The sequence below is a fragment of the Symphalangus syndactylus genome, chromosome 19 (genome assembly GCF_028878055.3).
Source record: "Symphalangus syndactylus isolate Jambi chromosome 19, NHGRI_mSymSyn1-v2.1_pri, whole genome shotgun sequence".
Taxonomy (NCBI): Eukaryota; Metazoa; Chordata; class Mammalia; order Primates; family Hylobatidae; genus Symphalangus; species Symphalangus syndactylus.
This window is the reverse complement of record NC_072434.2, coordinates 47,762,352-47,776,040: the sequence shown is the minus strand read 5'-3', so window position 1 is coordinate 47,776,040 and position 13,689 is coordinate 47,762,352. Positions and strand designations below refer to the sequence as shown.

Genomic DNA, 13,689 nt, shown 5'->3' with positions numbered 1-13,689 from the left:
TAAGCTACCAACCTTGGTGATTCAAAATTGGTTCTCAAGTTAATAGTGATTATCACCTCAGTTTTCTGTCTGGCCACTCAACACATTTTATCAGAATCTAGTTTTAGGAAGAGCATAGCCCCAGGCATTACAGGGTAGCAGCGAAGGGGGAGAGGGAGATGGGTTACCTCTCAGGCCATGAGGCCGGCATCCCCACAGGGCCTTACAATAGAAGGTTGGAGACAGCACAAATGGAAACACAAAAGCAACCTAAAATCAATAGTGTGAGTGCGTCAGGATGTTGTTAGCTCTGGTGACTAACACTGGCAAGGGCTGGCTTGGGAAGGCTTTCTGCAGTGGGTAAGACTTAAGTAAAAGTAATGATGGAAAGCCTGGCAGGGGAGACAAGTATGAATTTGATTGTGATGACTTTGATTTGGCTATTTTGGTATGGCCAATTTTAACAAGATTAAAATCATTGCACAAAAGTTTTTTAAAAATTAATATAATCAATTGTTTTAATTATGTGAATAAACACCCTGCCCTGCCTCAGAACAGCAATTAGAAACTAGCTACATGCTAATGCCTTGCTTCTGCTCAGAAGCAGGACTTCAGATGCTACACTTCAGAGATTCACTCTTCCAACAAGTATTTTCAAACAGCTCTGCAGAAACTAAGCTAATTCAAAGGACAAGAGCAATACAGTCCCTGCCTACATGGAGCTTACAGTCAATAGAAAGAATGGAATCAAATGTATCAAACCTGCACATTGTGCACATGTACCCTAAAACCCTAAAGTATAATAAAAAAAAAAAAAAAGTAAAACATAAAAAAAAAAATAAAATAAAATAATTAAAAAGTAAAAAAAAAAAAAAAGATGTACAGAAAGAGGTCATTACAAAGAGCTAAAATGCTATGAAGGAAAAGTAGAGAACATAAAATAGAGGGAATGTGATCTGGTCTGGGGCTCAGGAGGGAAGGGACATTGAGTTAAGATGCAATGGATGTCCAGGGAGGTGGGGCATGAAGCCAACAGGGAGATAGCAGTCTCAGCAAAAGGATCAGCATGGGTGGGGAAAAGGTCCTATAGCAGAAAGGAGCTAGGCTTGTCTCTCCCGTTGCTTGAACAGGAAAACCTCACAATACTCCTTTTTACACTTGGGCACCCAACAGCACTTGCCAGTCCATAGGCAGTGCTTGCTAACTGCATGTCTGGAGCCTGTCTACCCCAGGTTTCCCCACAGCACGCCGTTACCAGCTGCCAAGGATCAGTGAAAACTGACCAGAGGGGAGTACTGAAAAGCATGCCTCAAACCCGGAAAGGGTCACAACTCAGAGCCTTTTAGGACAGGAAGAGACCTGTAAGTTCCACCAGGCCCAGGCTCCATTCAGAAGGGCTACCGTATAAACCTTTTTAGAACTTACGAAGGTGTTTTTCTGTTGTTGTTGTTGTTGTTGTTGTTTTTTGTTTGAGCCTAAGTCTCACTCTGTCGCCAGGCTGGAGGGCAGTGGCATGATCTCGGCTCACTGCAACCTCTGCCTCTCAGGTTCAAGTGATTCTCATGCCTCAGCCTCCCGAGTAGCCGGGACTACAAGCATGCACCACTACGTCCAGCTAATTTTTGTATTTTTAGTAGAGATGGGGTTTCACCATGTTGGCCAGGATGGTCTCGATCTCTTGACCTCGTGATCCGCCCACCTCAGCCTCCCAAAGTGCTGGGATTACAGGCGTGAGCCACCGCACCTGGCCAGAACTTAAAAAGTTTTTTAATATGCACTATCAGACCATGTGTTACTTCAACTTAGGAGTCATGGAACTTCTCTTAGCCTCATGTAAGATTCAAGGATCCGACTAAAATCACTAAGATTCTTCTAGAACTAGAATTCTACAAAAACCAGTAATCAAGGAGAGTTTGGTTTTCCAATCATTCTGTCTCTTCTGCAAGCAATACTACATTGCAATCACATTATACCTAATCTTCAAACTGACCTCCAGTATTATTGAACAGGACAGTAAAATGGTATAGATTTGTGACGCTTAGCCTAGAGATTAAACTCTTTGAGAAAACAAGAGCAGCAACAGAATTTCAAGACAATATGCATTAACTATGATGCTTTTGAATGCCGATTCAATAACAACAAAATCTCTACTCTCAGAGAATTGCCATTCTGATGATAAAAATAGAAAACACCCACAAAGCACTTAGAAGACATGGGAGGCACTGTTCTAAGCACTTTAAACCTAAGGCTGCTGATCCACTTTATATGAAATGACAACTGTCCTCATTCAGGATGACAAGTGGTTTTTGTGTGTGTGTGCTACAGCACTTGTGTAATGGCTTCATCCAAATAATATTTCTTCTAAAATAAACCAGACAATGTGATCTAGCTGATTATTTTTAGAGCAGGTAGAAAAGCAGCAAGATCAGTTTATATTAATAAACACTTTGGATAATTCCAAGAAATAAATTCAAGTTTCTTGCTGCAATATACAAAAGGAAAAATCATCAATGCTACAAAGATTCACCAGGAGCAATCACAAAATACCCTTTAAAAAGAACATGATTCACTGGGTTCAATTCCCAACTCAAATGAATATAAAGACGCTTAGAAAACAGGAAGGACCAGGATGAGTAATCAGAAGGTTTTTGATGATAGCAGTGAATTCTTCCACCCTAATTTATTTATAAAATTATCAAGGATTTGACAGAAAATACCTTTCTTTTGGTGACAGAGGATTACTTTTGTAGCCCAAGTTTGTAGGTGCTGTTTTACATGAAAAAAAAATCAGGGAAATTTTGTGGGTTACTCAAATTGCTTTAGTTTACCACAGTCTCATGAAAAAGACAAGTATATCTGACACATTCTCAACGAGGGAAAAAATAAAAGAAACAAGACACAATTCTGTGGGTGGGAACAAAGCCTCACTGCAATAGATAAAATGTCACAAATTTTTCCAAGATGCAAAATTCCGGAAATCTGTCTGAAAAAACTGGAACTCTCTTAAATTTTCAAGGGCATCTTTTGAAAGACTGGTATCTGTGCAAGGGAAGAACATACATTTTGGCTAGTGGACAAAGAAATAAAAATAGACTATTTTAATGTTCATAAATATGATCATCAGAATGAGGCCGCTTTGGCCAAGGGCCACTGCCAGATATTTTCCATTAAAAACAGACTGGTTGACAGTGAAACTCAATGACAAGAATTAAAATACTATGTATATCGGATTATTTTCACCAAAGAAACCATCACACCTACAATGAATTACTTTGTGTTTGCCTTAAAGGAATCAAACCTTTTGATTTCTGAAGTAGAAAATGCAAATAAAATGTTTATGAATTAAGGTATGAACTCAGAAAAATTGAAAGAAAAATATGTAATTTAGAAAATGCCCTGAAATCAGCTTCTTAATATCTTACGAAATTTTAAGACTAAAAATCTTAAGCCGTAATAAACTATTTCAGCAGGCACCAGTCTTAACGTTGGTAAGGAAACCTAACACAACAATGAAAACTACAGGAAGATCAGGACTTTTTTTTTTTTTGTCTTGTGTTTAGTGCTTTATCCTCAGCACAAATTAGGTGATCAAGAAGTATGTTCAGTAACAGCTGTAAATGAAAGATGAAGGTACAAAGTAAGCAACATTATGCAATGAAAAAAAGCACAGTAATCCAAGGTGTGTAGGTTCCCACTGACTCTATACTAGCAAGTGTGACCATGAGCAAGTCATTTTCATCTGAGCCAGTTTCCCTACCCATTAACCTAAGAGGAAACATCCTGCCTAGATGGTTGGTGAAACGATTAAAAATATCTTTCAATGAGAAGTTGAGGCAGGAGGACTGCTTAAGCCCCAGGAGTTTGATTCCAGCCTGGGCAATATGGCAAGACATTGTCTCTTTTTAAAAACAAACGAACAAACAAAACTTACAAAAACTCTCCATCAAGTACCTACAATGCCCTTTTTGCAAGAGGCTACAGATGTCTAAGTGTACAAAAAGGTACTGACGCAATATAAAATAGTCTTTATGGCAGAGGACTAAAGTGGGCTATGAATCTGCTTCGAAGAGCAAAGTCTAAATAGGGATTCTGAGCAAAAGCCTAGTTACAAATCAAAGCCCCATTTCATAAAGCTCAGATGACACAGCAAAGCAGTTAAGAGCACGGGCTGGAGTCATTGCAACCTGGGTTTGAATTCTGACGTCTCCACCGACTAGCTGTTGTAATCTTAGGCAAGTTAGTTAATATCCCTAACCCTCAATGTTCTTGGTGTAAGTGGGGAGATAAAAATAGCATTTACCTCACTGGGCTATTAAGAGTTAAGTCAGTCAATGCATGTAAAATGCCTAACAGAGTTTAGCACGCAGTAAGCACTCATATTTTGACCATAATTTGTTAAATTGATTACAGCTTGATGAAATATACAGTTCCAGTCAAGGAAAAAAAAGAAACAATATCTACTAAGCATTTCAATATCTTGAGCCTGGAGTTAGGTACTTGCACTTAATTCTCATAAAAAGCATGAGAGGTTTTAGGCTAATCAGTGAGAGTGCCAGGAGTCAAACACGTGACTCCTGATTCTAAGGACTCTGCTCTTGCCACAGTGGGGAAGAACTGCTCTAAACTGTCCCCATCACCTACACCACTGTCTTCTCTGGTTTTTTAGTACTTTTCATAGTTTAACAACCACCCAGGAGACTGATCTTACTCCAACACTCTTCCTTCTGTAGACTGAAAGGACTGTCATTTAAAAAAATCACTGCAGGGCCCCAGCCTTCCCTGTGTTCCTGCCCACTACTAATGCTCTGCCCTGGCACCACTGCCGCAGTGTGAGAGGAAAGTCCTAGCAACACATGGACAGGAGCCTCCTAACAGCCTAACCTACACAACAAGCCAGGGAAACTGCCAGTGGCTTCACACCCATAGAGCCACGGAAAATGACTTGTATCTATTGCTACTGGGACCCCACTGCTATGCAGAGACGTGGAATAACAGTTCTGATGAAAGCATCACAAGATGCTGTAAAGCTGATGGATTCCAGCCAAAAGGACGACATCATATAAATAAAAAATCTGCTATTTTTCCTGTCAGGAAGTCAGAATTATGGCTTTTCTATATGCCACTCCTGCCACACAGAATAACTCACTTCTAACTATAGCAGCAATTCCAGGAATACCCCAGAACCGTAAGTGCTGCTTCATTTACAATAAACTAGGGATGATTAAATAATCAATGCCAGCTCAATGGTTCGGTGCTTCGCACTGATCCCAAGGAGCCTGCATTCAGTGAGAGACAAGTTTCTGATAAAAGTAAATACAGTACTTTGCTTAAAGTCAGTCAGTGTCTTCCTAAAAGCCACATTGTACCAAGAGACTTTGTTACTTTTCCTTTTCTAAAAAACTTTTTCTTCTTTTAAACTAATTACCACTAATACATCCATAACCTTATTAAAGAGCAATGAATGTAAGATTTAGTGAAGCCATCCATATCCTTCCCCCAGGGTCAAAGACTTGCTGGCACAAATGGACACTCAGAACATGGCGGGGTGGGGAGAATGGCTTGTCTTCATAGTATGTGCTTTTTTTGGGGGGATGGAGGGGAATGGAGTCTCGCTCTGTCACCCAGGCTGGAATACAGTGGCACAATCATGGTTCACTGCAGCCTTGACCTCCTGGGTTCAAGTGAACCTCCTGCCTCAGCCTCCCAAGAAGGTGGGATAACAGGTGCGCACCACCACATTCAGTTAATTTTTGTTGTTGTTTTTGGAAAAGGGGTCTCACTATGGTGCCCAAGGTGGTCTCATACTCCTGGGCTCAAGCAGTCCTCCCATCTCAGCCTCCCAAATTGTTAAGATGACAGGCATGAACCCCCTCACCCAGCCATAATATGTGCTTTTTAATCATTTATCCCAAAAATACTTCTGAAGCACTTGTGCCATCACAATAAAACCTTGCATTTATATAGCACTTTATGGCTTAAAAAGGGCTTTCACATCTATAACCACATTCCAGTTTCACAGCCCCTTCAGATGAGAAGACTCAGCTAAGGCGTTCCCGCGGTCAACCGGCCAGTGAGAGGTGAGATAGGTCTCAAACACATTTCTCAGCTCTAGCCTCACTCCCCTTTCCGTTTACCACTCTGCCTTGGGCAAGGTGTGGGACTTCAGGGGAATCCAAAGAAGTAACACAAATACATCTGAGCATGCCAAAAATCTTACAGTCTACTGACAGCTGGCAAGACTAACATATACATGGGAATCCCAGGGAAGAGGCTGTGAGGGCATGCTGAGAGACAGACATTGAGAACCATGGGAGTCAAAAAGAGAGGGCACAGGGGCCATGCTTTGGGCTGAGAGGGAATCAAGGAGAGAGGAATCTGCTCTCAGTTTTCAGAAATGGAGAAGACTTAAAAAGAGAGAGGAAACGTACAGCTGTTCTTTAAAAAAAAAAAAAAAAAAGGCCAGGAAGAAGGAAAATCACAAGCACAATTGTGCAGGAAAGAGTATGCAGACAGGAAGAATCACGCAGGAAAAAGGCAGACAGCAAGGAAAGGAGGGGAGGGTGCAATAGGAACAGAGCTTGCGCGGGAGCTTCTTCCCACCAATCAGAAAGAGGCCCATGTTCCAGCCCAGATCCACTAGGACCTGCCTGGTCTTCAGCAAGCCTCTTAACCTCTCCGAGCTCAAACCCTGCATACTAAAAAAGTATTGGATGCCCTCCAAAGTTCCTTATAGAAGCAGTTAAAAGCCTGCTCTTGGAGTCACCCTAACCTGGGTCCAGATCCCAGCTCTAACACCCACTCTCTGAGACCTTAGGCCAGTTTCTTTTTTTTTTTTTTTTTTTTTTTTGACTCCTTTGACATATATTTACTGAGTACCAACTCTGTAGCCAGGGATGTTGGGTCAACTCAAGCCCCACCTCCTCCAGGAAGACTTCGTGGCCTCCTTCGACCCATTACATTCTTTCCTCAAAGAACTTTGGTCCTATCAAGATTAGATTTTTTTTAAAAATCCAACTAATAAATGAGGCATGCTTAGGCCAGTTTCTTAACCTCTGTTGAGTTTGTTTCCTCAGAATAATAGAAGTAGCTACTTTACAGGGTTGTTGTGATGATGATTCAAGATTTCCCTAAATCTCTTAATGCTAAAATAAAATGCTCACACCCATTAGGAAATCAGTTTTCTGTGAGTATACGCAAGGCTTTTTAAAAGCTTAAAACTGAAAAAAGAAACAAAACAAACCCTAACTTATAAGTTTGAAACCATTTTGTACTGCACCTAACACAGTTCATTTTTTATTAACATGTATTTCCAAAATGTCACAATGTAAAGACATAGAATCTCCTGCTGATAAGCCATCTGACAAAGCTTGAAGTTACCCATAATTTAAAGGAATACACAGGAAAACAACCCTGAATCCTTCCACCCCTTGCTAAATTTTACTATTTGTGTGTACCAAGCATTCACCTACTTCCTCTCACCTGTCACATACTAAGTTCATTTAGGGCAGACACCAATCTAACATGGTTCCTATATCCACTCAGTGTTCTTGGGTACAACCAACAGAAACCAGCTCTGCTTACCTAAGGGTAAAATGAGTTTAAGGGAAACACAGAAGGACAGAGGAACAGGCTGATAAGGACACCACTGCTCGCACAGCCTCCCCCAGTCACCAGCCATCACCAGGACTGGACTCCCAACTCTGCTGCTTCCATGAATGATCTCAAGCCACCTCTGTATGTTTGCACCACTCCCTCCAGATTCAAAGTCCTGAGGAGGAGGAATCGAAGAGGTTGAACCTAGTTTGCCCTCAGTTATGTGTCTGCACCTCCTTCAGCTTCCATAGCAACAATGCGAGACCACTCTAGAAACAAAGGGGGTTCAGATGTTGGACAACCCCCCAAATGGCAAATGTCCATTCCAGTCTATGCACCAAAATTACTCAGCTATTGCCTCAAAATGTAATTTAGGAGAGAAAATAAAACAAAACGAGGCCGGGCACAGTGGCTCACGCCTGTAATCCCAGCACTTTGGGACGCCAAGGCGGGCAGATCACTTGAGGTCAGGAGTTCGAAACCAGTCTGGCCAATATGGTGAAACCCTGTCTCTACTAAAAAAAACAAAAAAGTTAGCCGGGCGTGGTGGTGGGTGCCTGCAATCCCAGCTATTCAGGAGGCTGAGGCAGGGTAATCGCTTGAACCCGGGAGGCGGAGGTTGCAGAGAGCAGAGATCATGCCGCTGCACTCCAGCCTAGGCGTCAGAGCAAGACTATGTCTAAAAAAAAAAAAAAAAAACAGGACATCTCAAGAAAAATCTTTCCCTATACAGCCCCCCTACACTTGGCCCCCTCAACCAAAACACCGTAACCAGTTTTTATGTTCAGCTTTGAAACTGCCCTGCCAACAAAGACTCCAATCTTAAACTGCTGGCAGAGCTCTCAGCGAACCCTACCCGCATAATGAGTAATGCACTTAGTTTTCACCAAGGCAGCAGCAGCATCAGCGCAGAGCAGGATCGGCAGGTCACCACGGCGCCTCCGGAGCCACTGTGCCACCTCTCACTCCTCCCCAGTCTGCCCCAGTTTCCCCTAGCATTCAGCCAAGAATCCAGTTAGGGTTACACATCACTGTCTGGTATCCTAGGAACCTATGCTGACAGCCATGCTTAAAACAGCTTTTCAGTCTTTTTTGACCATGATCCACCGTAAAAAATATATTTTATAGTATACATGTGTGTATATGACACACAAATTTCACAAAAAGATATTGATCCTTACTATGTGCCACTCCCTCTACCTTCTATTCTATATTTTCTTATATTTAATACATTTTTAAATGCTAAACAAGACCCACAAAACAGATTTCACAGTCCAGTAGATTAACAGACTACAGTTTGAAAAACACTGTTTTAAAGGACCCAACAAGGTTACTACTCATCAAATTTACCTTATATTTGTTTTTATTTCAGCAAATATAAGAAAGTGAATATAAAACAGTGAGACATTCCCCAGCTGAATATGAAACAGTGAGACATACTTCACCTCAAACTTCTTTGGTTACCGCAAGATTACTTCTCTTTTCTCACAATGTATAGCCTATGATGTTTCAATACAAACAGCTGGACTGAGACCCATACAATGCATATTCACAGTGTTCATTTCACAATAAGCTTCTGCTCCCAGAAAGCTCTTCAGTTGGTTACCTCCTACAGCCATATAATGGTACCACAAAGATCTAGAATACGTGGAAACTATACCCACAAAGCATGGAAGGTCTATTTTTAAAATTCTGCCAAACCACTCTTCTTACGCATGACTTATTCTCACAGTCCCAGGTGTCTAAGTTCATGATCACATCTAGGGATGCTTCGTACAACCTAAAGAATTCAAAATCCATTCTGTGTACCTTGCAACTGTGCAAAATTTTCAAAGTATTTCATGGAAACAATGGTTATTGTGAATGAAGAGTTCAGTGTATGCCTATCAATGGGAACTACTCAGGAACAGGGAAGCTATCCAGGTCTTGGAGATTTAGATGGTAGATGGGTATCCTGAAATAGGTTAGGAATCTTTAATTATATTTCCCTATCAATGAATTGAAAAGGGTGATCAGATGCAGTTATTCTTTCTCAAGATAAATGCTCCTTTTCCCACTCTGCACATAGGAAGGCAGTCTCAACGACACTTTTTTGCATCCTTGAAGCACAGTCCAGAGCATGCTTACATTCACAATTCTTTTACAAATAGCCCTTGTCTAACAGACAACACTTGAATTTAGCCAAACTGGCATCCATTTCAAAGTATCAAACTATTTAGTGGCAATGCCTGGTCTTTCATTCCACTTAATTTTTCTGTTGGTTTCTTTGCAGGGGATGGGATACACTACAGACGCCAGCCACGGAGCTTTTGTCTTTCCTTCCCAGGAATAAAAGTGTAGAAAAAGAAGACTGAAGGATAATTTGCAAGACTACTTAGCAATTAGTGGAGGCAAATATTATGGTAGGATGTAAATGACTAATTGGGCTAAATATAACTAGGAGAAATAACTCACTTGTTCCAGGACATCATTAATTAAGTAAAATCAACAAAAATGCATTGTGTAAAGCCTGCAACGCACAGCTCAGTAAGAAGAAAAGAAAACAAGAAAAGATATATCACCAAAGAAGAATTAGCAACCCAGGCATATAGCAAGGTGATAATACATGACTGATTGCCAAACACAGGACACACCCGACCAAAGGAAAAGAGCACATCTGGAGAAGGTCTGAGAGTGAGGCTGGTGTAGTGAGTTTGATCGGATCCAGAGGACAGCAGGGAAAACCAGCATGGTGGGGTTGAATGTTCAGGCTCAGGAAAACCTCAGCCCTGCCACTTAGTAGCTGGCTTTGAATAATTTTTAACTTTCTATGACTGTTTTCTCATTTGCAAATAAGAATCATCGTAATTATTTTACAGGCTTATTTTAAACTCTTGGAAAAATATATACATAAACACAGTAAGAAAACTGGCTCACAGCAGGCATGCAATACTACTACTATCACTACGAAGAAGGTGGGATACAAACAGGATGAAAACAGGAGCTGGGTGAGGGCAACATTCCAAATAAGGGAAACACGAAGAAATAGCAAAAGAAGGAAGGTGGGGTTGGGCACGATGGCTCACGCCTGCAATCTCAGCACTTTGGAAGGCCGAGGCGGGTGGATCACTTGAGGTCAGGACTTTGAGACCAGCCTGGCCAACATGGTGAAACCCTGTCCCTACTAAAAATACAAAAATTAGCTAGGTGTGGTGGTGTGCACCTGTAGTCCCAGCTACTTGGGAGGCTGAGGCAGGAGAATCACTTGAACCAGAAGGCGGAGGTTGCAGTGAGCTGCGCCACTGCACTCCAGCCTGGGCAACAGAGCAAGACTGCATCTCAAAAAAAAAAAAAAAAAAAAAAAAAAAAAAGAAGAGGAGGAAAAGGAGGAAGAAGAGGAGGCGGCGGCGGCGGCAGCGGAGGAGGAGGAGGAGAAGGAGGAGGAGGAGGAGGCGGAGGAGGCGGAGGAGGAGGAGGAGGAGGAGGAGGCGGAGGAGGAGGAGGAGGAGGAAGAGGAGGAGGAGGAGGAGGAGGAAAGCCGGCGGGTAAGGCACTTGACTGAAGACTAAACAGGTTTGTGTAGAACTAAAAAAGATGAGGTAAGGAGGAAAACTGGGCCCAGGCTATAAACGCCCCCCTAAGGAGTCTGGATTTTCTTCTGAGGGGATACTACCCAAGGAGAACCCAAATCCCCAGATTCATGTGAATTCCTCAGAAAGTAGAAAGTCCCCAGTATGTGAAGGTGTGCTGCTACATGGGGTGGGGGCTCTCACACATAGGAAATGATGGGAAAGGCATGGGCATAGGACATCTGAAATTCAACTGTGTAAAAATAATATCCTTCTTTTTAAAGATTCTTAATGAATCAGCTACTCTTTGATGGATATATAGGCACTGTACATTGAGAAAGAACAATAAAATTTAACTGAGCAAACAGTTCAAATACTGCTACAGGTAAGAGCTAATTTGAATATTCATTTGAGGGATCCATACTTTCGCCCCACCTCGCTATACACACACACAAAAAGGAAACTTCTTTAAAAAATAAAATAAAATGAGAAGCTAGAGGTTTTCTTGTGTAAATCATGATGTTAATGAGTCAGAAAGAACTTTCCCAAAGCTTGTCTTCCTGGTTGTCGCGTCTGGCTGGGACATCCACTAATAGCACCGGGGGAGTCAACATTCTGCTGGTGATTCATCCTCCTCTGCTAGCACAGTCAGAGGGACAAGCAAGTTCATGGGGCTGCCCTTGGGAGTCACTCTGAATTATTTTTGTAACATCTTGTCCTTGGATAAAAGGGAATACAGAGTCAGAAACCAGAGGCCAGGAGGCCATCTATTACTCAGTAGAGTTGTTTACACAGCCCTGTTCCTCTACTATCCAGAATTCAGTGTTCTGGATAACTGATAAACTTAAGGCACCTTTGTTTCCAGGGAGCTGAATACAGCAAATGCACAAAAGTCATGTTGGATGAAATTCTGCCTTCCCTTGATTGATTCAGAAGACCATATCAGACCTTCTCAGGCATGACTGCAGATGACAAAGAGATTATTAGAACATGATTTTGACCAGTTTTCATCTCACAAGCCTGTGAAATGTGGACTCAAGGGTGTGGGAGAACTTCAGTTAGCAAAATTTGCATAAATAGTTTCCTTCTACTGCCATCCTGTTAAACAGTCTCCAGGAGCTTGCATGAATGCTTTATCAGCTCACCAAGCTCTCTGATGTATGTCCAGCCAGGTGTCCCCTGAACATTTCTGGGCCTGGCCAAAACTGTGCTTGTTCAGTGCATTTCAGCTGTATATATAGCTAATAATTAGCAGCAGAAATGTGGCACAAACCCAAATCTCATGGATCCCACATTGCACCAAAATAAATATTAATGAAGGCACCTCTGCCTTTTTGGTCTTTCTCCAAATGAATTTTTTAAAAAGCAAAGTTGGCTTAACTGCTCATGACCATTGACTAATATAAAAATCAATAAAAAATCAATAATTATATACTTCTTACAATTTACAAAGCACTTTCAATACCTGATCTCAATCCTCACAATAATTTGAAGTATCAGTCCTCTTATTTCACTCATAAGCAAACTAAAGCTTAGAAACACTAAGTGACTTGTGAAAGATCACATGTATTTATTACCTAGGACTCAAATCCAAGTCATTAGATAGCAAAGGAAATGGAAACAACTAAAGGGAAAAGGACCTATAATCATGGTGAAAAGGTGAAATTTCAGTAAATTAAAATTGTTTATCTACCTAGTCAGTAAAGTTGGTGTTATACTTCTTTTTAAATGTAAATATAAGCCTGGATTAGGTAGAAGTATAAATTACTGTCACCTATAAACTACAGGTGACAACTCTAAAAATCATTTAGGCTCATCATAAATGCATACATTCAACATTATAGAAAGATATCACTGAAAAGCCAAAGTTCCCCTCCCTCCTCCCAAAGATAGTCACTATTCAGTTTTTGGTAAGGCTTAGCAATCCAAATCAAAAACTCTGAAGTCTGAAATGCTCCAAAATATGACTTTTTGACCACCAACATTTCTTGAAGGAAATGCTCATTGGAGGATTTTGAATTTTCAGATTTGGGATGCTCAATGGGTAAGCATAGTGCTAATATTATAAAATCCCAAAAATCTGAAATCTGAAAATTGTCTGGTCTCAAGCATTTCAGATAAGGGATACTCATCTGTACAACTTTCCCTGAGGACAATTTAGCTCCACTTTCAATTTGGACTTGAAGATTCTCCTATGTTTTGACACACCTTACACAATATGGTAATGAAAAACTCAAATTGAAAAACAGCACGTAGAGGATGATCCTAGCTATGATGCATAGACACACACACGTAATCCTAAAGAAACGGTGACAAAATGGATGGGGAGGACATTACAAGAATACCTGTGAGTATTCCAAGGTGCTTGTGACAGTAGTTACTTCATTTTGCACACTTTTAAAGATTTTCTAAGTGTTCTGCAACAAATATGTGTTACTACACTAATGAGGGGAGAAAAGTCATTCCCTCTGGGTTATACAGGAAATTGGGGCTGGGAGTAGGAATTCAGGAAAGCCAATTCACCTCTCTACCTGCTGCAATGGCTCAAGATTAACTAGCAATTCAAAGC

At 41.2% G+C, this 13,689-nt stretch overlaps 1 protein-coding gene across 13 annotated transcripts in view; it reads right to left on the bottom strand.

Moving 5' to 3' along the window:
- The window catches only part of JAK1 (Janus kinase 1), a 246,230-nt gene that overhangs the window by 54,985 nt on the left and 177,556 nt on the right, over nucleotides 1-13,689 (bottom strand). Inside the window, exon 1 of one of the 13 annotated variants that reach the window (XM_063613290.1) lies at nucleotides 9,018-9,194. The exons of the other annotated variants lie outside the window; for them this stretch is intronic. The gene's annotated coding sequence lies outside the window, so the exon portion shown is untranslated. Of the gene's footprint in view, nucleotides 1-9,017; nucleotides 9,195-13,689 lie in introns of those variants that run through there. 13 annotated transcript variants of the gene reach the window in all.